This window comes from Pteronotus mesoamericanus, unplaced genomic scaffold (genome assembly GCF_021234165.1).
Source record: "Pteronotus mesoamericanus isolate MK-2021 breed Mesoamerican mustached bat unplaced genomic scaffold, CSHL_Meso_final scaffold_31, whole genome shotgun sequence".
NCBI lineage: Eukaryota > Metazoa > Chordata > Mammalia > Chiroptera > Mormoopidae > Pteronotus > Pteronotus mesoamericanus.
In genome coordinates this window covers 13652501-13679504 of record NW_026555312.1, presented here as the reverse complement: position 1 = coordinate 13679504, position 27004 = coordinate 13652501, and the positions used below count along the sequence as shown (strand labels likewise).

Genomic DNA, 27004 nt, shown 5'->3' with positions numbered 1-27004 from the left:
CTCAGCTCCTGGGGCTGCTGTGAGGTTGAAATGAGAGGTTATAGATGGTGCTCCTAATGAGGCGCCTGGCACAGGGTAAGGTTCCTTCCTTGCCACTCTGTTTATGGACGAGGAACAGACTGTGTGCACAGTCTCCTTCCCAAATTCACTGTTCTTTCCCTTGCTGCCTCCCCGCAAAACCCCAGCCACTGGTCCATATTCCACAGGCTGGAGCACTGGGAGAGGCACTGAGTCAGTCTTGCCAGCCCCTGAGGGAGACTCTGCAAAGTCTGCTCGCCTGTCAATACCGCCAAACAGAGCTACAAGGATTTCATGCGGCAACATGCACAAGAGGGGGGTAGACTGAGATAGGAGGTAAACACTAGGTAACACTACGATTTTCATGAGATTGATGGCAAAAAGGAAGCGGCTGACCTTTGCTGCCCGAAGTTCAGATCTAAATTCCTATAGGCAAGATTTTTGTTCATGCCCGGAGCCACTTGAGCCTTCTGGGGGCCATGCAAAGAGCAGGGCAAGACTGGTCAATGAGGGCCTGGGGAGGTGGTGAGGGTCCCACGCTCAGAGGTGGTCCCCCTGGTCTCGTGTCCGCAGTACTCCAAAGTTTTTCTTAAAGCAGGAGGGGCTTTAAGAAAAACAAAAACACAAGTTACCATCTCAGTGCTAGAGTTTCACAAACACCCATCTCTACAGAAACTAGAACATGTGAGATTGCTATGCAATTTGAAGTTTAAAGGAAAAGCACATTTTTTAAAAGGTGGAAAACAGATGAGAAATGTAACCACATTAATTACTCATTTTTAGAATCTCTTATTGATTATATAGCCATCTTGTTATGAAGAAACATTTAAAAAGAGGCACATACAGCTTGCTAACTTGGTTACTCCATAAGATTGTCTTGTTTGATAGATTTAGAGATTTAAGGCACTGCTATAAGTCTTTTCCAAACAAGGAGGATTATAAACAAAGTAATTAGTTAATTAATTAAATAGACAAACAAACTAGCCATTGCCAGACCTGGCAAAATCCTTCCCAATGTTGTGTTGTTTTTTTTTATCCCTTTGCCAGTTTTGGAGGGGAAAAACCCTAAAAACAAATATGACCTACTAAACATGTAATGTCTTTTTTCCAAGCACCCACAAATCCAGGTCACCCCAGTGTGCTTCCGGTTCTTGCCCAAGTTTTAATCTCTTAATCGATGTCCACCATCTGGAGCCCTTAAGGGGCAGCCACTGCATATGCACATTTGCCAACAGATGCTGCTCTATTCCGCTCCCCTCCCTGAGAGGCACCTGTGGCTGCCAGGGCAAGGCAGACGTGTTGGAATAGGCAAATATCCCAAGCCTTGCAGGGGGCGTGGAGAAAATGAGTTCCGAACTGCTTCGAGTGACTACAGACCTAAGACTCAGAGCTAATTAATGGAAACTGAAGCAAAGATGGTGACAGCTCAAAGCCAGGGTGTGAAGCTCATGTCATTTGGTAAACAGAACCCAAGGAGAAGTCTCCTAAGGGAGGGACATTAATGCTTGCACCTTACTTGCTTTGCAGTCTAACACATTTCTGTTAGAAACATGTCTTTACACTCTGGAGTAATTTTATAAGGTGTTGACCTACTACTAATTATGGCAGTGCCTACACTACTAGCTAACAAAATAACTCTTCACTCATTTCATTCTGATTACCAACCTAGCTGCATCATACAGAGGGATGTTCTTCACTCCACCTAAACAAACCTACTTGTTACCCAGCTTCCTTCCGTTCAATCCTAACAAGCAATCGCCTCCAGTTTGAAATGTCCTTTCATCCCCCACTTCACACAATCATGGGTGTTTTTTCCTACAAAACACAGTTTAAACCACTGTCTCTGTTAATCCCATTTAAACGAACCCTATCTTGTTCTGACAACCACACAATAATAGACTTAGCACTTACTTAACACAAACAAGGATTTCTCTACAGTGAAAAAAGTAATCCTACACATGCCTAATGTACAACTTTGGGCAAGTTACCTCTTCTTTCGGGGCCTCAGTTTCTTCATCTGAAGAAGGTGGATAATAGTAATCCCTATCTCACAGAGTTGTTGTTAAATTAAACATTTATTGTCAATGTATTTTTGCATGTGGACACACATGTAGTGCATGTAAAGAGCTTATTAGCACAGTCCTGATGCGTAGTAAGCATTTAGAAATATGTCTGTTGCTTTCATTAGCATTACTATTATTACCATTATTCTGTTCCTTGTGCTCCATTTGCATTGGTCTTCTCCACTAAACTCTTGAGAGAAGGAGCTACTCTGACCCCACTGCCCAGGAACTAAAGAAGTGACAGCAGTTCAGTCAGTGTTAACACAGCAACTAGGCAGCAAACTGGCAAGGACTCAAGGCATTTCAGACCCAACCTACCCTGCTGCTTACAAAAGTTCATTTACATGTGTGAGTTCTGGCAAAAACAAATACACAAGTATCTGATTCTTTAAATAGGACAATGGCAGGATAAATAAATACGTCTGATTCTACAGAGAAATGAATTTCAACAGGACTTCAGAACGAAAAAGAAACTCTACTGTGGCCCAGAACCACCTCCAGAAGCATCGGTGAGAAGGTGTGGGGGTGACGAGGCCACGAAGCCAGCACCGCACCGAGTGCAAAGGCAAAGCTAAGCCTTCCATGCTGGTGGGGCGGGTGGGGGCGGCGATCAAGAAGTGCAGGCCGTGCAAGGGAAGTATGGTTCCTTGAAAGGTGTCTTCCAGGTGCAAGTTAGTTACCCCAGAGCTCAACCCTAACCTCAGGTAGTGCTCAGTTCTCCCAGTAAAAGTCACTTGTCTATGGAGAATCTAGACAAAAACTGAATCTACGCTGCAGGTATTTCCAACGTGTTTTCCAGACCGCCATCTACATAGTTGCCTCCCTTCCATGTGATCTGCTTCTACTCTTACCATTTTCATTTCGTGTAAGTCTGATGTCTGTTAATCCTCAGATACAGAATGTCCCAAGGAATATCCATGCTACTGCCTTTCTCTTACAGAAGAGGAAACTACTCCAGAAAGATTAGTAACTTTCCAAAGGTCACCAAATTAGGGGCATACCAGGAACTGAAAACTAGATTGTGTGGCCACCCTCCTCCTCCCAGGCACTCTAGTTTCTAACCCCACATCATCCTGCCTGCTGGATTCTGCACCTCCCAGCCCTTCACTGTGGCTGCTAAGTCATCAAGATAAGTTTTGTTGTCCAGCAGGCCAATGGAACAGGCTTCCTTATTTAAGGTAGGACAAATTACACTGGGCTGTCTTCTAAGCTGTGGTCACTCCAGTCTGCATGGTACACAGGGACCTTCCTCCGCCCACACCAACTGTCATTCACCCTTAAAAGGCTCTGACATCACACCTCCCTAAGATTTTTCAGCAAGAAATTTAAATGGCTAATAAATATCCTGAATTATTTCAAAACCTTTTTTTAACATACAAATAGTTTACTCCTTTTTTTAATGGGTTATATTTTCTTGGGGTCTGATCTTTTCAGGCCATAGCAGTGCTATTTTGACAGGGAATGTCATAGCTTGACTACCATACCAGGTGTACTTAAAAAAAAGTTTATATATATATATATATGCACTAAATTAGCTTTTACAACCTAACAACAGGCTGGAAATAATAAAAGGACTCTTTGGAAAAGGAAGAAAAATTAATTTAGCACACTTGAAACCAACAGCCATTTCTCAAATCAAAGGTACCTATAACAAGTGACTTCTTGGCAGGGAAAATTATTTACAATACCTTCAAATAACCATGCCAAGCTAGGAAAAAATGTTTCACAAAATAGCCATTAATTTTTTTTTTCTTTAGGTGGCATGAGAACAAAATAAGAAGCTATAGAGTTCCATTTGACTAGACCCCTAAGAAATCCTGATATACTGTTCATTGCTCCAGGCCAGTGGCAGATGGGGGAAGGCATTCCCAGAACACAGGACTCCTAATTGTTAGTCATCGGTTTGGGAAATTTAGTATGTAGTAACTATGACTATTTGTTAAATATCCAAGATACAAACTTCCTTGGAAACAACTTGTAAAGACACTAAAGGCTCTGCATGACCCCTTATTTTTCCTATTTTATGGGCTGGCAGATTTGAGAGAATTTTACATTCTAGTATGAGAGAGAACTGAACACATTTAATGAACATATGCACAGGCATTCCTAAAAAAGGGTGAATCCAGTCCAGTGGGTATAAGGGTGGCTCTTTAAAAAAAAGTTCATAAAATTATCGATGTAAAAATCAGATACCAGGCCTTTGAAGGAGCCTGTGCAAGGGAGACTTTGAAGCTGTGTTAGTAGCTTTGAGACAAATGTGTCTGGTCCATAACCCACTCACGTGTGTGCACGCCCCATGAGGTGGGGACACCTGTAAAGGACTAAAATCTACATATTTCCCTGCAGTCCTCTCCAATACTGGGTATATATTTCAAAAGTACTGTCGTACACAGTTCAGCCAAGTTCAAATGGGTAAACAGAAATCTTTACACATTATGTTTTAGATGAGCTATTCCAACATGTGGCTTTACTACCTTGTCAGGAAAACCTGTCGCCCACAGTAATTTATTAGACAGCGACACCTACCCAGTGCCACAGTGCAACCACACTCAGCGGCTATAATTAAATGTGGATGAGGTGGGGGGACAGTGCTGAGCGGCGTAGCACAGGGCCCCTGCAATCAATGAGCTCAGGTTTGGATCCTGTCAAAGCTGGGAAAAGGGACATGCACAACACACAGTGTTCTGCCTCTGCTCCACGCCAGAAATCCAATGCAGGGAGAGCATGCCAGTACATCTTAATTATGGGAAGAGAAAACGAGAAGAGAGAAAAAAGCTGTAAGCACCTCAACTTTAAATCAATCCATGGAGCCTGCTGCCAGAAGAAAAAGATGTACCGTGAAAGGAGATTTGAGAATCACAGGCTTCTGGGATTTGAGGCAAATCTCTGCCTTAGCACAGCAGAAAGTCATTCCTGTCCCATTAACTTTCAGGAAGCAGATTAGACCCTTCTGGGCTTTCTTTCCTAAGGCTCTTGGATCTCCAGGGTGCCAGTGAAGTGCCGCTTAGACCAGCAGCAGCAACTGCTGGAATAGAAATCTGAAAATAACATCCGCCCTGACACACCAAATCACTACTTTTTAATTGTGGCTCATTAACGATGTAAATAGAAGAAGTATGTTCACCTCTACTACAGTCCCATTGCTGCAGTTAAAATTACAATGCTTTTGCTTCCGTGCAGAAAGGAATACTTCTGCTTTGCGTGGGATCACCACAAGTGGAGGGCTATGATTCACTAATTTTCCAACAGCAGACATCACGTTTCTGCCTGTTGTTGGACAGAGGCAGGTAGGCAGAATGAGTCATTTAAAAATCAGACCAAAGAAGAGTAAAACACAACTCAGTCAAAAGATTGGTATCTAAAAATTCTGAGCTCTTCCAGGAGGCATTACAGAAATGCAAGCCTGCCTGCAGAAATTCTGTAAGGAATTCAGGCCAAATGCAAGCCAGAGCCAAAGAGAGTGAGAATTAGCTCCAAGGAGGAACGTGAAAGTGTCCACCAGGAGTTTGGGTTTGTCTTGCAAGTGTTATTTGCTTCAGTTACCATGAGGACAATTTTCTGCATCTTCTGTTTACCCATACTCTTGCTGAACCTAATTTCTTGAAGTGGAATGCATAGTATATCTTACTGATAATACTGATACAATGAAGTATTGAAAACCAATGCTTTACAAATGCACACCAAAAAAAAAAATAAAAGTATACTTGAAACACTGTGCTAAAATTAAGGGCCAGACACAAAAAGACAAATACTGCAGGATTCCAGGTATACATGCTGCCTAAAAAGGCAAACCCAGAGTTAGAAAGTAGGGTAGAGATTACTAGGAGCTGGGGCAAGGGAGGAATGAGGCTTTAGTGTTTATGGGTACAGGGTTTCTGTCTGGGACTATGGAAGAGCTCTGGGAAAGGACAGTGGCGCTGGTTGCACAATATTGTGAATGTGCTTAATGCCACAGAGTTAGATGCTTCAAAATGGTTACAGTAGTAAATTTTGCATTATATATATTTACCACAATTAAATATACACATATATTTAAAAATCATGTTAAGGACATTTTTAAAGTGGGGTGATGGACGGATAGCTGGGCCCTCAGGACAGAGTGCTGCTGCGCTGGCTCACTGACCCTCCCAGGGCAGCACCACGTAAGAGAAGCGGTGAGACCAAAGTGGACACTCAGCAGAAAACGAAGAAAACCAAGCCCAGTCCTGCAAAGTGGATATGGCTGCAGGGGAGCTAAGCCTCTGAAAATCAGCACCAGCATAGGTGCCAAATATTTACGAGTCCTAATTTAAATGAATTAAACAGATCTGATTATTTGGGAGAATCCTGCCGCAGATCAATGTCAGAGAGCGGATAACCCCTCCAAAATGTGTCAAGTTAATAAATACAGATTTGAGTTGAATTTACATAATACGTGCTTTTAGGTTCACTGGTCATGACCTTTGAGAGTTGGAGTTGAACTTCCCCTTTCGCTATGTCATTCCAAATTCCAGGCAGCACTGGGAAGCAAAAGCGCTCTGCCTGTTGCTGAGTGTTTTTTAGTATAAATTTGGTTTCAATCAGGTGGAAGAAGCAAAGTGCTTACCTTAAATATCTAGCATTCTTGCAGTGTACTCACTCCCAAACTCTACTTTACTGCAAAGAGCAAGTTCACTCTGCTCTTGTAAGTGGCTAATTTGATGGGTTCCTAGAAATGGCCACCTGCCAGCAGTGTCATTAGAAGGATGCTGATCGTGAGTATAGTTGAAAATAATTTCCTTCCCATCAACCTCTGCAAGGTAGATTAGGTCCTTGTGGAGTTTTAGTTTCTTTGAAAGCAACCGAGTGCTAGTAAAGCTGTCTTAAACCAGTGGAAAAGAGCCACCCTACTGGAGGCTGTAAATCAGAAGCTGTTTGATAGTTCGATAAGGCTTAGGGGGTCAGGGAGTCCAGGCTTTGAATACTAGCTTTACTCCTACAAACTGTGTAATATTCTTCTGCACCAATAACCTCATCCATTATAATAACATATAATATGAATGTAAAAGTCATACTCTTTAACTTGGAGATTTTTTTGGTGAGGATCCAATGAGATGAAACCTGTACCAACTCAAAGGAATTAGTTTGACTATTACTCGATGAATTAATTAGTTTCCTCTTTAAAAAGAAAAATGTACAAAAAGTGTCTCCCAAGTTGTGTTGAAGGAAGCTTTTAAAATAGACTCTACCTGTATTTATGGAGTATCGACCACGCTGAAGGTCCGGTGCGGCTCCTTGTGGGGAACAGAGCAGATGTAATGTATGTCTTTAATTTCAGGGAACTCGAGTCTTAACAGAGAGATAAGTAAATCGTTGCCAAGTCTGATCATGACCTCTCCCATCTTAAAACCTTCAATGGCCCTCCGCCTCTTAAGAAAAAATTCTAAACCTTAATATGGGATTAGTTCAGGTGTTTTCATCTGTAAAATGGGGATAACTATTACCTATTACAGGCAGTTGTGATCAGAGCTAATTTATGTAAAGCACCAATCACAGAATCTGGTGAAGGTAGCTACTCAATTTACAGTTCATATTAATTATTATCATTATTATTAGTAAACTGACCTACCTTTTCTCACAGTGTCCCATTACTCCATCTCATAAACCTTATGAAATGCTTAAGAGTAACGTGGTATGTAATGTTTCCAACATAGTAATCAATCAATACATGTTGTTGACTGGCCAATGTGCTAATTCATTAATCTAAAAATGAATCTAAAAACTTCTATCTTGATTTTATAGGCAAGAAAACTGAAGGCTGGGTAAGAGTATCATGCAAAAATATTGGCAGATCTCAAATTGAAATTTTCTATTCCAACTTACTGATTCTAACTAAAACATTCCCAAACCACTCCGCAGCATTCCTCCAGCACACAGTGTCCTCTCACCTTTCTTCCCTCGCTCTCTTGTCTGGGACACCTTGCTTCCATCTTTGCCCAAAATACCTCCTCCATGTCCTCCCACTCGAACAGCTCAGTCCTTTGTGTTCCCATAGCATTTTCTCACCTTCCCTAGTTGAGTTCACTCACATGCTTCACCTTCCTTGAATATAAAATCATAAATTCACTTTGAAGGAAACCACTAAGAATAAAGGCTGGAAAATTTTTATTACGACCGAGTAACTGTCTAAGTGAATACCATGAAAATGACAAGATAATAACAGCTAACATTTCTTTAAAAGCTTTACATGCGTGAACTCACTTAGTTTTTACAACTCTGATATGTGCTATTTCATTTTTCCCATTTCATGGATGGATAAACTGAGACACAAAGAGGTTAAGTAACCTCTCAACATTGCACCACTATTAAGTGTCAGATCCTATTAAATGGCAGATTTGTATTCAAACCCAGAAGTCTGCCTCAAGAACCTGTGTTCTTAAACACGGCATTATATTGTTTCCCAAAAGCATTATGTAGCAATTTATTATATACTACTAAAAAAATCTATGACGACTGTAATCGGTTTTCTCAGGGCTGGTTTTTAAAACTTTGAAATCCACCAAGGTATTCTGTTCTGAATTTAGATCCTTAAAGCCTCGCAAAGAGTTGTCTTTTCCTTTGCAGCCTTCCTAATTGAGGTTCCTGTGCTCACAGACACTTCAGCTTGTGCTAACCAACGCTAGACAACCTTAGCTAGGCTACAGCCACAATATCACTACATGGAGCCATATTCGTGATCTGCAGAGAGCAGTTGAAGATAAGCATCTACTACATCAAGAAGCACCTGAAGCTGTAATGAAAACGGCAGTAGTCTATTGCCTTCTTGGGTTTTTGTCACTAGGTGTTTAGGATGCTTTCAAGTGCTGGCTCTCACAAAAGAGCAATTCAACAGCCAGTATCTCCTGGTAAATGAACTTCAGCAGTAACCAGAAAAGTTTGCCGCCCCATAGATGGAGCAACAGAGGAAACTAAAGGTGAACTGTGAGTCCACACTTATTCACCTGAGCCATGGTAGATTTCTTATCAGATCTTCTAAACAGCCAAAGCGTCAGGCTTTTAAATGAATGCAATGCTCGGGACAGGCAAATAAGAAATTCAACAAAGGTTCTTCATTGTGCAAAACAGAGATCAAATTATATGAAATGCTAAAAAGTGATGTGGTATGTAATGTTTCCTAGACAGTAATCAATCAATGCATGTCATTGACTGGTCAATTTGTTAATTCATTAATCTAACAACAGTTCAACTTTTATTTTGATTTTATATGCAAGGACACTGAAGGTTGGGTAAGAATATCATGCAAAAAGAATTGGCGAATCTCAAATTGAAATTCTCTATTACAACTTACTGATTATAACTAAAACATTAATGGGAAAATATACATACAGAATACACAAGAATACATAGTATTAAACAATATTCACTTAATGTCAAAACATTGTCTAAAAAGACATATAGCATGCCTCACACATTGATCACCATAGAATCCCATTCTGAATTCCTAGCTTGCAAATGCAAATGATATTTTTTAGTGTCGTTCTTATCATGTGATATTAAAAAACATCCTACTCCTCCTTTTGAAAAGGAACTTTTGAGGATGCTGAATTAATTTTAGAGATGACTTTCATTTTATTTAAGCCAAGATATTTTTTCTCCTTTGCTATTTTCACTAAGTAGAATTCTTAGAAATGAAAAAAAAATAGTAGCAAGTATATTTCTAGAGTAGAATAGCCTTTCAGAATTGAAAATGTTACATCAATCCTTTAATGTTATCTAGTCCTTACTCTTTAAATTTCCTTAAGAAAAAATACCACTTATTCATATTATGTTGCCAGCATTGGCTGTATCATTTCTTTGGATTTCTGATTTGGCTGATGTGATTTTCCATGACATAAAACAGTTTAAGAAGCAATTTCTAGTAACTTCACAAATGTGACTACTGAGAAGCTGAAGCGATCCTACCTGATAGAATTTCCAAATACTAAAGAATCATTCTTGAAGTTTACTTAAAATGGCCTGACTCTGAATCCAACTGTTTTTATAAAAATTGCTTAATAAAAAAATCTACTTTTTGTAATTTTTATGACACAGTAATTAACACTAAACTTATCTGAAAAAATTTAAATCTTACCTGAAGAATTACTTGTACACTTCTAAATGAGTTCTTTCTTTTCTTTTCATCATGCACAAACATTTGTTAAGCTATATTATGTGCAGAAATAGACTTAATACCTGTAATACATGCTTTAAAATAAACCAACCTCCACCCTCATGAATCTTCCACAAAAAAATCTACATGAACAAAAATCATGTGTATATATATATATATATATATATATATATATATATAGTGCTAATAAAGGGAGAAGGGTCATTTCCTTTAGGCCTCAATGAATGAGGAAGTCACTTTGTAGAGAAACAGAATTTCATGCAGAAGAATCAACATGAGGAAAGGCATGGTTATTAACATAGTATGTTTAGAAAGAAAAGACACATTGTATGGAGAGATGGGGCGATGGGAGATAAGATTTAAATGGTAAGTTGAAAGTGAATTCAGGGTTTTGCATGTCATGCAATAAAGATCACATTTGACTTTGTAGAGAAGGGAAATCTAACAAAATCTTTTCAATTTTTCCTTTCACTTCATTTTATTCATTCATCACTATGGGAAATATCAATGGAGTATTATTTTTTTAAAAAAGAAGCACTAATCACTCTACTACTACAAACATCTTCATTTTTGCTTTATTTACTTCTAGTCATTGTTGACAGGCATACATTTTCATTGTCAGTTTGTATTCAGTGTAGATATACAATTTTGAAGTCTGAGTTTTATACCTAGCATTGCATAATAAACACTTTTCTGTACCTCCACATGTCATGAAGGTTTTTCAGGAATGGTAACGATTCAACCACACACTTTCTTTAGGAAAACAATTCTCAACAAAGTAAGATGAAGGGAGCGCATGAAGGAAAGGCTTTAGTAAAGCAAGCAGCTTCTTTTGGAAGTGGCTGCAGTCCAGGCAAGTGATCTAATGGACTGAAACAGAACAGGGGCAAGAGGGTGGAAGAAGAGTGAGTAGAAAAAAGTATTAACAGGTAAAACCACAGCATGCGGTCAAGGGATGAACTACATTGGAAGAGAAGATGGTGTCCGGCTGATCCCGTTTCCCTAAAAAGGAACCCCAAAAGGGAGGCAGGAGAGTGACCATATAGGTTTAGCCTCAAGTTGAAGGCACCTATATGATAACCAGCTGAAGCCATCTGGGAGGAAACTGGAAGCCAATCATCTTAACTCAGAAGGGAAAGAGAGAGCAAGCTAGTCATTAGAGCAGAACTGATAATGATACAATGATGTAATGATGGCTTGGGGGAGAGCTTGTTCAATAATCAACACTGGTGAGTTTCTTTCAGTTTTAACTCAGTGCACAAACGTGGCGGCGTAATTCTAATTTACTTTGATGCACGGCAGTCACCTCCCTTCAAAGGTCTCAAGTTGTCACCAAGGAAAGGTACCTTCCAAGTAAATCAACATCTGTTTCGATGATGCCCGTTATAAGACAATGCACAGCATTTCCTGAACCAGTGTGGTTTTACTCACAGTTACACCAAACCACATGGCTCCTCTGAAGGACTGATGCAATTATTAGCCCGTGATAGCATCAGCAAGAAGAGCGAGTTATAACGCATTTCACAGAAGGCATGCTTGGTACTGCTTTATGGAACGTAGGCTTAGGTACACGATAGGTATCTGACTCCTCTAAGCTAGAAAGCACTTAAAGAGCTTTCTAATGATGGTCTTCCGGGAAGATACAGGACTGGCTCTTTTCTCACTCATATCTGCCTTCCAAGAGCAGTGCCTATGATTTAGGTGGCCATTGGAAACCTTGCAGTTCTCAAGGATACCTCATGGTAAACAGTACCAGTGACACAGTTTCTAACCAGAAAAATGCTCTCTTAGAACGAATTTTTCTCTTTGCCAACCATGGATGGCTACTTCTAAGGAAATAGTCCACACATGGCTAAAGACCTCCAGAAAAGCAATGCCAGCATCTGGTATTTGGCTAAAATCATGTGCTTTCTAATTTCTTTAACTTTGTCCCTCATTATTCCTCTATCCTAAAGCCTTTAACAAAGCCTCAGGCACACATCAACAACTGTGCCTTTCTCTTCCACACTGGATAGCCTATGCACCTGCCTCCTACGTCACAAAAGCAGCCCTCTCCCCACCCACCCGGCTGGAAGAAGCTATGCAGAGGAAAATCTAGTCAGGTCTCCATGAAGCACATACTAAAAAGCTTCATTTGCCCTTAACCCTGCTTTGGCAACCGTGCTATTTTTCCTTCCCTTAGCTGAGAACATGAGAAAAAGCCCATCCCCCATCCACCTTTCTGCTACCTCCCATCATCAAAATTCCATGCAGACCAAGAAGATGTTTTCCTGTCACTGTGCATAAATGTACCTTTTACCTCACATTTAATTCAGGATCGACAGAACTTCTCTAAGTGAAACTGTCAAGAAGCAAGAGTCAAAAAAAGAAAAGTTGCAAAAAAAGATTAAATGCATTTGGCCACGGTTACCTTAGCAGCTGATAAATTTCCAGATTACCCCACTTGTTCCTTTGCAGGCTGGCTAGGCTTCTGTGAGTTCTTCTCTTTGCTTTCTACCTTGAACTAACTGTCATTTCTGCTACCAGGGCTGCATTCACCAACAAGAGCATTCAGGAGTTGCACCAGATGCAACACCACCCTGCAAATCTGTTTTGCATCATCCAAAGCCAGGCTTGCCCTTGGTGGGGGAGGGAAGGAAGGAGCCAGGTGCCACCACTACAGCCTGGTAATGTCAGGATCAAATCCTGAATCTGCCGCTGCCACAGTGTGTGCTTTGATGCGTGTCCACTGCAGCTTAACTTTATCCGTTTGAGCAATGGAACCGCTCTGCTGCCACCAAAGTTGACCACCTGTGAGCCCTAACAGCTGAAAGAAATATCATTCAAAATAAACTGCCCAGGGCAGCAGCTGTGGCTTTGGGAGCCAAGGACAGAGATTCTAGGTTACCACAGCGCTGCTCCCACCCTCAGACCTGTCTCCAGACCTGCTTCTCCAGACGAGCTCTCTGTATCTGCTCTTCCTGCTCTATCAGCCTGAGCATGCGCTACGCCATTACTAAGGACAGTCAGAGCCAGTCGTTGAAGAGAAAGAGACATGAAAGAGCCTTGGACCTGCGGGGAACACTACATATCTAGACAAGATGGGGTTTTTAAGGGTTCAGAGAATATGCTGACTCCACATCCTGAGTGAAAGGCGAGGCAATTGAAGAGGGAATACAGCCATCATGGTGTGATACTGCTTAGATGAACAGGCAAGTATTTCCTAGGCACCTACGATGTGCTGAGACCTAGGCCCTATGCTGTGGGTGAGGAGGCAAAGAGGAGGATGAAGTAGACTCAGACAGTTGTTAAGCAAACCTCACTGTGCGAAAGAGAGATCTGCGGTCAGTGAGTTTCTTGGTCTCAACATCCCCAGCAACTCTGACTCATCGAGCCTAGTGCTGCTGAATCTACACCTTTCATACATACATCCAGGTGATTCCCATCAGGAGGACCTGGAGCTAAACCACTTTTGAGAAACACTGAGCTACGGTCAGATTCCAGCCCTCAGGCAGTCTGCAACCCAGGTGGAGTGATGGCAACCACCCATAAAGCAATGCAGAGCCATATATCCTTTTATGATGCTGGCTCCCTATGTTATAGGAGTTCAGAAAAGAGAGGTGGGCAGTGAAGTCTTGAGCATTCAGGGAAGACTTTGTGAATGAGAGCTGGGCTTAGCGGACAGGCAGGACTTGGATAGGCAGTTAGAGCCCCAAGCAATCATTTTATCCAAACCTCCTGATTCAGCATGACAAGGTGACTACACCATACAGCATCAATGAAGATGAAGACATGGGAAAGAATGCTACTAATGAACAGGTAGCGAGGCTTCATGCGTTGACTGCAGGGAGGATAGTGTCACCAGGAGAATCATAAAACTGGCATTTCCAGAGAACACCATTTACATTTTCATTCTGCCGCATTCATGTGGTTTCCTGCACTTCATAATTTAACATTTGTAAGAGAAAAAAAATGCTGTTATGAAACAAATAATGCAACACTCTGGGGCAAACAGCCCACTGCTAACAAGAGTGACATCTGAGCATCATTTAAAGTGTCATTCACAGCTCTGCTTCAGAAAAGAGATGCTTAGTAAGAAAGGAAAATAAATTCTGACCCATGTAAAACAAGGTTTGGGGCTCTATGGGGTTCAAGGACAGGCAGGTAACCCATTACAGAGTGAGAGCAAACACAGAAGGAAAAAGACCCCCGACAGAAAAAGACCAATAATTCAAGAGAATCCTATCTCATGTATTTGAATATTATATTCATATAACACTCTGCTACAAGGAATAAGTTATTGACCACAGAGAGTGCAAGGCCTGCTTGACCACAGGGCTGGTTCACAGGATCAGTGCCAGCAAGCAGAAGGGACCCCAAGGTGCCTGACCCTTTCCTCCACGCTGTTTGATCTAAGAAGCCCCTCTACAAATGATGACTTGGCAGGGCATGCAATAAATTCTGTTGAGCAAAAATCAAATGGTAAAATTATTTAATGAATTTCACTAGAGTGGACTGCTGAATTTTAAATTTGCATAAGACCGTGGTGATGGAGGCACGTCCTCGTGTTCTCAGAGGTGACTCATTCCAAAAGGATGGCTAAATTGTCGGAGGTCACCAAAATAGGTGGGCAGAACTGGACTTCCATCAGAGGACTCTGTTTCCAAAAAATACAATGAGCTAGGCTGACAAAGCTTTCCTGGTAGTCCACATTATTTTGGTGTGTAGTTTAGAATTATTTATAGTTTAGAACATTTCAATTTCACCCCAAACCAAGACTGTCATTCAGGGCACCACATTTAGTTAAAAGGTACTCAACAAACATTTGCTGAATAGGTCTTGGAAAGCCCCGATGTCTCTCACCTTTGCCCTTCCTAATGCTTCGCAACAGGACCACAAACTTGCCATCAAATTGAACTTGCTTTCTCTTGTATGATGAATTCCTTAGGCTTTCAGCTAAAATGAAGTGTCTAGAAATGTAGTTTGTTTGTTGTTTGTGTGTTTCGTTGTGTGGGTGTTTTTTTCTCTTTTTGGTCTTTTTCTAATGCCAAATGCATTCTACTCAGATCCTATTATTCTGCACATGTGATAAACAAACACAACTAAGTAAATTCAGTTGCTCTCCATCACTAGAGCACAGTTTTCTCAAACATTCCGTTGTTTGGTTGTAGAGAAATAGCCATGCACTTGAATAAGATGTCCTTGGGCACCAAATAAATGATGACTGATGAACTTTAAGGCTGATGACTTCCAAGCCCTTCAGACGACTTACCCCAAACCACTTGTGTTTCAAGACCATTCGTGCAGGCTGAAGTCCACGCTTTCTCTCTTGCTCATGGTCTGTAGCAGCAGTACGTTGGAGGCCTCAAAATAAACTCTTTCATTTTGCTCCAATATGCTGCAATAAGACAAAACAAAACATCGAGTCAGAATGAAAATGCCACTTTAAGCAGTCAGTTGATATTCAGGGGGAAATCCCTGACTTTTGTCAAGTGTATATTTTATAACCTCAAACAAGCATGGTAATTGCCAGAACGAAGCTATCACACAACTGATCTAGATACAGTACCCTAAAATACAGGATGCGGGGCGGGGGGGGCAAGGAAAAGAAAGCAACTTCTAGGTAGCTGCTGCATCTACAAAATTATAATACATGCCAGTGGCAATGTGTTCGCAAAATTTCAACTTAACCAAAATGAATAAAGGATTCATTATGTTTAAATAATATACTGAAATCCAGTTTACTGATGGTAAAAAGTGGAGAAAGTTTCATTTCAAATTAAAATCCATCTGATTCTGCCCATTTGACTTAGACTAACTGATCTATTATAAATATTTTTAAATAAAGGGCTATTGGGATTGGGCCACACAAATACAGTAAAGGAGAGAAGAAATTTTCCATTTTCCACTACAAACAAGTAATTGATGGTTTTCGTTCTACTCTTGATAAATCTTGAGAAAGACCTTCTCCCCCCAAATTGGAGCAGCATTTACTTAACACACTGACTAGGAAACAAATGGTTAAAATTTGCATGCCTCTTTACCCCTACTCAAAGCAGCTGAGAAAGCCTACACAGGAGAACGGTGTGAGACAAGGTTGCTCTGAAAAGTTCTCTTCAGCCTTGTGAGCTTAAAAATACTTGTCCTTGGATGCTGTTCTAGCTTCTTCTGATGCTTAGTCAAATCCACCCCCCCCCATTTGTTTTTTGACAATGGCCATTTGAAAGCCTGGAAAAGGTCTTCAAAAGATGTTTGCAACCTCTTGTTAGCCTATTATGAGCTCTTCCTCATCTATTTTGGAAGGCTGTCACTCAGCTCTCTAACTAGGGACTGCTTCCTATTGGTAACTCGAAACTCTGTATGCAATTCCAAAGGTCCTAGGCAATCACCAAAGATCTCATCGACAACTGACCAAGCTCTAACAGAGGGTATGCTTTTATGCCTCAGTAGTTTGCTGTGAGAATAATCAATTCCTTGAAATACTTCTGAAGCTCCTACTTTAAATAATACTCAACGGGTTTTAAAAGGACTTTTGGGGAGTTGTCTAAATCTGTGGTTAAGTTCATGTAGGCACTTAAAACTTGAGAAGAAAGCTGTGTTTGGTTAATATTCAAACAAGCGAGTTGATATTAAGGCCATTATATTTTCAGTCTTGCTGGAAGAGTGACTGCATGAAAATGGCGGTCTTTTTTCGTTCCTCAATGCTATCAATACCCACCGAAAGTGGGGGGGTTATAACAATTTTATTAGTTGTCTGAGCACTCCTCATGAAATGTAACTCAGCTCCCACTCAAATGTGTAACAGTAACATGTTGATAGAATCAACATAAGCCAGGAAGTTCAAAACATGACAAACTATCTTTACCTTTTTGGTAAAAACAGAATTTGGAGAGAGAAGAAGAGTTTAAGCAAGCCAACTGCGAGTTATTGGCTATTTGATACTAGCCAATAAATTTATTTATTTATTAAAAATAAATTTAATTTTTATTAAATTAAATTTAGTAAATTTAATACTAAAAATAAATAGATGTATTTCCCTTTTATGTTACCAGTTATCTCGGTATTCTAGAATAGGAAGGGTCTTTGTCATCTAGTTCAAAGTTCTTCTGCAAATAAAGGTGCTGGCCCAGAGAGGTTGATGGACTCTTAGAGTCACACAGGAAGTTAATCTGTGTCTTGACTAGATTCTGGGTTTAGTCAGTTATGCCCACTGACTCTTACTGGACATAACGCTGTTGAATGGAATAGAATGTGATGTTGGTTCAAAAGGTGTACCAGAAGCACAATACTTCTGCACAGTATGGAAAACTCTCGTTTTTTGTTTTGTGTTTGCCCTAAAGAAAAAAATTCATCTTTGGATCATATTCTTGTCACCAAGTGGAGCAAAATCTATCTGGGAGAGGCAGAATGGCTCCATTATTAGCTCAGGGCCCTTCACTGGCTGCCAAAGTCTGATGCCCAGATGAGCAATGCCTACACTATTTGTAGAGAAGGAAAGAAAAAAAAAACAAATAAGGACTCGTCTAAGTGACAAGATTTTCCATTCTAACGCTGTAGAGATGAAGGACTTGGAAGTGATTCATTTTGTGATTTGTAGCTGTCCCTCAATTACACATAGTTCCACAAAAATGAGACAAGGTTTTTTATAAAAAGGAAACCACTGAAAATTCTACACACCTCATTTTAAGCAAGAATTTCAATATACTTCCGTTCTTTGGCAAACTTTTCAGCAGTGCTGCTCATAAGCAACAAAACAAACTGGCTTGAGTTCATTCTCCTTTGCCTACCCCTTCTTGTCTGCCAGTTGAAGTTATAAATAGAGATAAGACCAAAAGTCCAGAAAGGAGACAGGAACACCAGAGGCCTGCAGCATTCACAGCTAGGCCTCAACTCTGAAAGTTACCAAATAAACAAGAATTTCACGCCAGATGATATCCTTACAGGATTCTTACATTTTATAAGCATTTCTGTGATAATTTTCTGAACAGTTATAAGAAGCAGCAGCTAAGTATAGTATATCAACATATGTCAGAAACAATGGCCTAAAAATCATGAGACTTTCTTTCTTTTAGTTTTAGTTTTATATCTAACTGGATTTTTAAATATAAGTCACAATCTGTTAAGAAGAATTAGTTTTTTTAATCAAATAAAGGGACAGAGTAAATATTTCCATAATTCACAATTATAAAATTCAAATTGTCTTTTATATGTATTTGAGTATATCATATCAAACAAAACGTATAAAAACACCATTATATCTTATATGATCCATTAGTTCTATCTTTATTCTAAAATCAAACATTAGGCATAGGTTACACAGGAAAAGACAAATAGATTCATGGTAGATTATTAGCTCAGTGGGGAATGAGTGTTCTATTCAATAAACAATTCTGGGAAAATTAGCTCCTCATTTGGAAAGTGTCAGATCATTATCTAACACCATTCAGACAATAACTTCTTGCTAAGTTAAATAAACACGTAAATATGTATTTACACTGCCATACATACATTATTTGTTATACTGCATACATACATCATCTTACACAAAATATAGAAAAATAATTTTATAATCATGAAAAGCCTTGTAGGCCATTGTAAAGACTTTGGCTTGTTACTCTAAGTAAAATGAGAAGACTAGAGAATTTTGAATGGAGCAGTAGAATGACCTGCCCTGATGTTCTGGGGGATCATTTTGCCTGTTGAATGAAGGACAGTCTGGCAAAGGTTGAAAACAGAACCTATCAGGCTTCTGCAAAAAACATGGGCAATGACGGTGACATCGGGGGAAGAGGTAGCAAGAACTGGGTAAGATTCTGGATATATCTTCCAAGTCAATTTGACAAGGGGTAAAGAGAAAGAAAAGCATTAAAAAGTATGCCTCCAAGTTTTTGACATTACCATCTCTAAAAAAGGAGTTGCCATTCACCAAGAAAGAAAAGACTATGGGAGAAGTAGGTATCAGGCAGCTCCCTTTTTCCTCAAGTTTAAGATGCCTGTTACACACATCCTAGTAAGATATCAAATAGATGGATATGTAAGTTTGGAATTCACAGACACATGGATAGTAGATTTAAGTTAAAGGATGCATTGTCAAAGGCAGCCTCCAAAATAGCTCCCAGTGACCCTACTGGTGTTATTCATGCCTTAGTCTAGTCCTCTCCTCTAGAGTGTAGACTGAAGTTTATGACTTGCATCTAGCAAACAGAGAGCAACAAAGGTAATGAGATGTCACTGCCAAGGCTGGGTTACAAAAAGACTGTGGCTTCCATCATGGGTTCTCTCTTGCATTTTCTCCTGGACTAGAGACTGTGAGAGGAGCTGACCAGCAGGTTGTGAGGCTGTCCCGTGAGGGGCCCGCTTGGTCTGCTAGCTTCCATGTGAGTGAGCCTGGCCATCCTTCAGGTATGTTTCACTGCAGCCTTGCAAAAGGCCTGGAGCCAGAGACACCCATCCAAAGTGTGCCCAGACTCCTACTCACAGGAACTGTGAGATAATAAACACTTGTTGTTTTAAGCCATCAAATTTTGGGGGTACCTTGTTACACATCAATAGATAACCAATACAGTTACAATGTCCAAAGCACTGTTCTAGAAGTGTTATGACATTTTTACAGTTGGAAAAACTGAATCACTAAAACTGGCCCTGGCTGGTGTGGCTCAGTGGACTGAGCCCCGGCCTGCGAACCAAAGGGTTGCAGTTCAATTCCCAGCTGGGGCACATGCCTGGGTTGTGGGCTAGGTCTCCCATCGGGGGTGCATGAGAGGCAACCACACATTCCTGTTTCTCTCCCTCTCTTTCTCCTTCCTTTCCCCTCTCTCTGGAAATAAATAAATATAACATTTATTAAAAGTTGCATAACTGCCCAATACCATACATGTGTGGTAGAAGTGGGAATCAAATTCAGGCTCTTAATGACTCCATGACAAGGTCCCTCTAAGAATAACCTTTTCTCCTCCTTCCGATGTGCATACCTAAAACTTGACTTTTCACTGCAGAAAGTGCTTACACCAATTGATACGATTAATGGCCCATATGCATCTTCACTATACTTCCTAACTTGCCATATAGCTCCACAATTCTTGTATTTTTGGTATCCTGAATATACTATATCCTGTATTCAACTGTCAAAGGAGATGGAAAGGTAGCCTCTTGCTGTCTGAAGAGCAAACTCTGTCTGGGTCTTTCATTTCAGTCTGGTGAATTTAACTCTGCTTTCATACTGAATGTCCCTCTTGCAAACGTAAAGAATTCTCCTTAAAATCACTCAGTGGTTAAAAAATAACAAACAATACAATATTGAAGTAGATAACCACAGTAGCTTTGGCTTTGATTTTTTAAATGATAAGGGAAAATAAATTTTCAGTTGGCAATAGAAAGTCATGAAGGAGTCAAACAATATTTAGTTTTTAAGTAGGAACTGGCACAACCAAAACTTTAAAAAAAAAAGTTTTTGAACTATATAAAATACAATGACTATTTTCCACTGAATTATTATAACAAATGAAGATTTTCCCATTCTTTGCCTGACACAGATACATGAAATGCAGAAAGCGAAAGAAACGATCTCTCAACTTCTACCTCGATAAGAATTGAGAATAGCATCGTTGTCAGAAAGGAACTGATAGTGATTATTGTATCACTTTATTTTTCAGGAAGGGAATGCCTACCAAGCAGCAGTCAGGAACACGTTCTTCATACGCTCTGCAGAATACTTTTGCTTTACTTGTTAGGATTATGCCCACAACCAATGGAAACCAAAGGGTTGGAAAGAATCATTTAAAAAAAAAGATACAACAAAATCCACTGCCATTTATAAATCTTTCTGTTACAAAAAGTGACTGTGGTTTAGAAAGGCATATGATGCATCACTGATGGTATTTTTTGCCATTTAAAAATACCAAACAGTAGTAATAGCTCCACCGCTAGGCTGTTGGGACTTAACCTGCAATTTGGGCAGCTAGTGTGGGATGGGATCACTTTGTTTTATGACACAAGGAGCAGATGCTACTCATTAACACACAAAAATGCCTAAAACAGAGTTTTCAAAACATATGAGTTTGGAAACATAAGTACAAACAGCTCTGAAGATTATAAGCAAAATAGTATATGATGAAATACGAGTGGTTTTCTTTTTAAAAAGAGAGTTAGATTAGCTGGTAAGCATATATGGGCCATCCTCTAAGTAAAGCATGGATTTGAAAAAAGTACCTGCTAAACCTTGCTTTTTATTTTTGAAAAATAGAGAGGAAGTGGCATATATCATATGTTAGTCAGTGTGTTCCATGGAATGCCACGGTCCGCTGTGGGACGTCACATCGTGCTAAAAATAAAAGGAGGGTTAAAAAGGCTGAAGTAGATTTGGGAAACATTTTTGAGAGCCTTTGATATATTAATATGTACTGCAAATCTCTAAGAGGGAAGAGAGCATGCATTTTGACCCAAAATATACTTGACCACAGAACACTTTTCCAAAGAAATAAGCAACCAGCAGACACGCATTGACCAGAATGCACCCTTGTGAACAACACTCTAAGCCAGTGGGTCTCCAACTTTCCCATCAGAGGTCCCCTTCACCTCCCTAAAATGGACTGAAGACCCCAAAGAGCTTGTAATCAGGCAGACTGTATTTAACAATATTTATTGTGTCAGAAATGAGAATTTTAAAATATGTATTAATTCATTTAGTACAAACAATAATTAAACCCACTGCGTTATCAATACATAAAATCTTATCTGTTTATGAAAAAAAGACATTTTTCAAAAAAAACGGTTAATGAGAAGAATGACACATTTAAATTTTCAAAAATCTCTTTCATGTCTGGCTTAATAGAAAACAGTTAAATTCTCAAATGTGTCTCTAAATTCAACTTGCTGTATACATTGTTTGAAGTATAGGGAGAAAATGCAGCCTTCATTCTCAGCTTATTGTGGAAATTCTTTCATATTAGACCAAAACTTGACAAGTGGTAGTTTCATAAAGATTAGGGCCATTTGGAATCTGAAACACATCAATTAAGCTCTTTGTAATCTTTTATATTAAAATTTATTGGTTTATCTTGCAGTTTCGGTGCATTGTGTTAACACCTAAGTACGGGTCATCTGGAAAATAATGCTAGTTCACTGAGTTATGCAGATCTTCCAAATAAAGATACATTTCATTATATATTATCACACATCATTTAGCCTCTGAAAAATTGCACTCTATACCTGTGAGAGAATGGGAATGAAATAGGTAAATAATTTCTTAGTACTGTGATAAAAATAGTTTTGACCTTACACACCACCCCTCACCTGTCCAAGAAGTCTTGGGGGTTCTCCAGGTGAGAACTGCTAACTAAGCAGACTTTCTAAGTTCTACAGGTCCCTCCCAGATGTAAGAGCACAAAATGGAGTTTCCTTCTTGCCCTTGACTTAAGCCAGTCCAGCCAGCCCTAGCTCTCTAGCAACCTTTGGGTTCAACCCGACATGGGCTGTTTACCCAGACCGCCCAGGGCTGTGCCATAAACCACGAAGGGACAGGAGGACAGGGTCCCCTGTGAAGAAAACAGTTGTTTACTTGGATTCTACCAGGTAAGAATCTATAAAAGGTACATGTTTTAGGCTTCTTTAGCAAACACTTTCTTTACACTGTGATAATCTAGTAAGGGTTTGTTTTCACTGAAGACAAGGAACTTTTTAAGTGCCCGGACAGAGAGATTCAAAAAGACCCGTATCATGAAATCAGTTAATGAAGTAACTATGTAATTATAAACCACTAACCATTTAAAAACTATAAAGAACTACTAAACAACACTTCGGGTTAACTTTGGGTGTTAATGTACACATGCAATAATATTAGCAATAGTTAATATTTGAGTGTTAAACCCTCAAATTACATTATCTCCTTAAGCCTTCCAACCATCCCAGATGGTGGCCACTTTCATTACATTATTTTTAATGAATGAAGAAATGGAGGCGGATGAAACTAAATAACGTACTCAAGTGACATTCATTACCTGCAGCCCCACGTCCCCTTGAAGTGTTCTGCACATCTCTGTTTTCAACTTGAATGCTACAGACTGGCGTGGAGCTTTTTAAGGAATATTAGAGGGTCTGTCACCCACAGGCTGCAGGATACAGGAGACACCAGCTCATTCTACTGGTGTCGTAATTGCTTCGTACAAAATGGTGCAATCTAATATCAAGTGGTAATAACAACAGTCCGACACTTTGTCGAACTATGAGGCATTTCAGTCTCCTAGAAAATTCCCCTTTCTCTAAGACAAGCCAAATAAATTGGAGGCTTTGTATTTCTAAGAGACATGATTAGGAGCAAACTTGCTTTATTTACCACGCCAAACTTCTGTACAAAAGTTAAGAAAGGAAAGCCACTGTAATGGCTCATACCTAATTCCTGCGACAAACTCTTAACTTAAACATTGGACTCCCACATGTGAGCTCCATCCCTGGATCTACAGAACCATGCTGACTGTGGCCTTCCTCTGACACTTAACAGCCTGATCTTAACCTTCTTTGCATATGTCATTCTTGGTGGAAATTTTCAACAACCACAAAGGTGGGGAAAAGGGTGTATCACATACTGACTTCTTAGTCACATTTCCTGATGTTGCCATTTCAGTGTATTTAAAATATTTATTTATGGCAACATTTAAGTAATTATAGTTTATGAAGCACTGTTCTCTTTTTCTATCTTGGTAGATCCCTCGGTGTGCTGCACTACAAAACAAAGTTCTCTGAATCACTGCCATGGCTTAGGGAAAGGCTGGTGTTCTTGCTCGATGAACGCCAAACTTCTCCCATTGCTCTTAAAATCTGAAGTGAGCAATCTTGGGCTGGCAACATTTTAAAAACTGCCTTTCCTTTTATTCACTGGGACAACTGTAGACTAACACTTCCCTTTTGCCTCCATCCACTTTCACATCAGTGTTGCCCACACGCACCTGTTCTCACTTCTGAATACCTGACACCCCAGTCCACCCACGTGAAGCTGAAGGTGCCAAAAGCTAAGACCTCAATGAAGAAAGGGTGAGCTACAGGATCAGGGAAAGCAGTGGAGCAACGCTGGATGGTAGGAGGCTCTGGGGTCCCACTGCTTTAAAGGATCCCCTAGGCCTCTTCCCGGTACCCTGACATCGCTGAGTTGCCCAAACTGGAAACACCAGAATCAATACCTCTGCATTCCCCCTTATTCCACAAGTCAGCGGGTCCCCAATCCTCTCCATCCTAATTCCTGGTCATTCTCCTTGAATCCTTCCCTTTCCACCCTCCAGTATTACTGCCTCTACTCTCACCTGCTACTCCTGCCTTCCCATTGAGATTTCCGACTGTTCTCACGAGCCGTCAATCAACTCTGCAGACTGCCACCAGAGCTGCCTCTGGGACACACAAGTGCGATGACTGCCCTACCTGAACTGAAAACCAGGGAGGACTATAGGACACTCTTCAAACTGTCACTGAAGAGGGAGGCGGAATGGGAAAAACACTGGTAAATGACACTTAAGAGAGACCACTAGCCTTCCCCTTTTGTTGTCAACGGGCAAGAGAGAAGAGAGCTGGAGAAAATGGATGTGGAGAGTTATGCAAAGGGCCAGGAACAAACATTTCATTCACAGATTTCCTTTTGAGTTTACTTGGCTCATCTGTATTTTGGGTCAGTTTTTTTTTAAAGAACTCAATATGACTTTTAATCATTAAGAATAATCCTAGAAGCATGTCCTCTTATGCACTGCCAAGTTGCATTGATGCATTTCATTACTGCTTGAAAGGCCACATATTAAAAACACTACTAGAAGTCAAGCTAAAGAAAATAAAACGATTTGGGATATTTTTTAAAGCAGTTACTAAAACAGAAACAAATGTTATTTTTAATCTCTGGCTCACTGTAAACTGACAAGATATGAATATGAATTTTACCAAGTAAATGTACAATAACTGCTTCTGCTCACCACAACCACATACCAACAACTCGATGTTATATTTCATTTGGACATTATATGTGGAATGTGCCATCTAGATTATAAACCACCCTCATTCAGGCAGATTTACTCTAGCTGGTTTTTGACATGGCATCATAAAATGCTTAAATTTTGTTTTATAAAAGTCACTGCAAAGTTTTAAATTTCTAAATAAGCGAGAGACAACATCTGAGAAATGGGAAGCAGATAATGTAATTGTCTAAACATTAGTCCAATCACCACCACACTTATTGAATATGTACTTTGGAAAGAAATTCTGCCAGCCGTCTGCCTGGAGTGAAAAGCCTCTGATACGGATCGCGCCCTCGGGAGGGCAAGTGTCCGTCCGCGAGGTGGGCATGCACACAAATGCCGCAGCTCGCAGTAACACGAGAGAACAGGGCAAGGGCTGTGGAACGCCAAGAGAGGGAACTGTTTTAAGCAGGAGAGGGTATCCTGGAAGATTCCACAGAGAAGGTGGGTAGGAATTCTGAACTCTGAGTTTCTATTCCTAAAATGAAAGTCCCAGGAAAAGATCAAATTAGTCAGTCTGTTTCTAGAGTTAATATTTATTGAGTAACTACGAGGTATTAAGAAATTCATCAATGTTATCTCTCAGCTTCCAAACAAACTTGTAATGATAGCCTGGTTATAGCTGATTTTAAAAGGACTCAGAGAGTCAGTGACATCTCCAAGAGTCACTAGCTTCTGCTGAACATTAGTAAGCCAAAATCGTCTCTATATCATCACAATTACCTCATCACACAGAAGAGATGATAATCTTAACAAGAAAAATCTAGGTTCAAAATCATTACATGTTTTGAGTATGGCTTAATATAATAAGTTTAGGATAGGCCAAAAATAAATCACTTTCCTCCAAATTTACTTGGAATGACAAAATTGTCAAAAACTTAATGTACTCGTTTATTCTGTCCTCTAATGTCAGTATTATGCAATGGTTTCATTTTATACTAAATTATTAAAATATGTTTATTTTAAAATAGTTGTTTTATTTCTCAAATTGTGATCCGAGAACCTTTTATGTTGAATGCATCAGAGGAAAGTGCTCGTTAAAAATGAAATGCCTGGGCCCCACCCCACTTAGGGCCCAGGAATCTGAATTTTCAACAAACCTTCCCCTTACCCCCAAGTGAATACTAACTAGTCGCACATTCAAGTTTTTGAACCCCTTTCTGGAGTTTCCTCCCTCTTGTTTTCTCTATTGGAATGTGTCTTTGCCTATTTTAACAATTACTTTCAACATCCTTCAAATGTTTTCATGTCACACTGTATTAATAACTAAAAGAAAAATCGCTTCTAAAACACTGAAATTGTACCACCGAAAACAGGATTATTTCAAACCATTTTACTACCCTTCTTTTTTCATACTATCTAGCTCAAGTCAGTGAAATGCAGTGCTGGGAAATGTGCTGGCTTCTGTGGTACGCAGAATAACCCTCCACCCCCCAAAAGTATACATCCTAATGCCCATAACCTGGAAAAATGGATTTCAGGGGTGTCATTCAATTAAGAGCCTTGAGGCGGGGTGGCCTGCGCAGGTGAGGCTAATGTAACCGAAGGGAGCATGTAACCAGAGAGTGGAGGGAAGAGGCACAACAGCCGTGCAGTGTCAAGGGGAGGTGTGGTCACGGGAGAAAGGTGCAGGGAGATGCAACGTTGCTGGCTGTGAAGACGGAGGGAGCGGACCACGAGCCAAGGAGTACTGGGGGCCTCTAGGAACTGGGAGAAGCAATGAGATGGATTTTCCCCTGGGGTCCCCATAAGAAATGCAACTCTGCTGACATCTTGATTTCAGCATGGTAAGACCTGTGTTGCATTTCTGACCTACAGAATTGGAAGAA

At 40.1% G+C, this 27004-nt stretch overlaps 1 protein-coding gene across 5 annotated transcripts in view; it reads right to left on the bottom strand.

Annotated features, from left to right (window-relative positions):
* Positions 1 to 27004, bottom strand: part of ATXN1 (ataxin 1) — a 386576-nt gene that overhangs the window by 278893 nt on the left and 80679 nt on the right. For all 5 annotated transcript variants that reach the window (XM_054591866.1, XM_054591863.1, XM_054591864.1 and 2 more), the window contains one exon: positions 15461 to 15586. The gene's annotated coding sequence lies outside the window, so the exon portion shown is untranslated. The remainder of the gene's footprint in view (positions 1 to 15460; positions 15587 to 27004) is intronic.